The sequence below is a fragment of the Danio rerio genome, chromosome 20 (genome assembly GCF_052040795.2).
Source record: "Danio rerio strain M-AB ecotype USA chromosome 20, GRCz13ab, whole genome shotgun sequence".
NCBI lineage: Eukaryota > Metazoa > Chordata > Actinopteri > Cypriniformes > Danionidae > Danio > Danio rerio.
This window is the reverse complement of record NC_141040.1, coordinates 54,185,001-54,185,292: the sequence shown is the minus strand read 5'-3', so window position 1 is coordinate 54,185,292 and position 292 is coordinate 54,185,001. Positions and strand designations below refer to the sequence as shown.

General features: G+C 39.0%; 1 protein-coding gene across 2 annotated transcripts in view; it reads right to left on the bottom strand.

The window, feature by feature from the left end:
* Positions 1-284: 284 nt before the first annotated feature.
* The window catches only part of riox1 (ribosomal oxygenase 1), a 29,470-nt gene continuing 29,462 nt past the window's right edge, over positions 285-292 (bottom strand). Inside the window, 1 exon segment of one of the 2 annotated variants that reach the window (NM_001089388.1) lies at positions 285-292. This exon segment is cut by the window's right edge and continues 84 nt beyond it. The gene's annotated coding sequence lies outside the window, so the exon portion shown is untranslated. 2 annotated transcript variants of the gene reach the window in all.

The following is a 292-nucleotide window of genomic DNA, read 5'->3' as shown; positions in this document are numbered from 1 at the left end:
ATTCATCTGTCAGAGTCTATTCATCCATCCCTGCATCTGTTTCTCCATCTTGCTCTCCATCCATCTATTTATCTGTCTGTCCATCTCTCTATTCATGCGTCTATCTATCAATCCATGTCCGTCTGTCTATCCATCCATCTATATCTGCATCCGCCAGTCCATCCATCCATCCATGCATGAATGAAACTCCCAAAAACTCTTCAGTTTATTTCTGAAGATTTTTTCTACACAAAGGATCATTTCAGTTTACAAAACATCTCTGTAGTTTGAAAAGATGACAAGCATTCAAGGT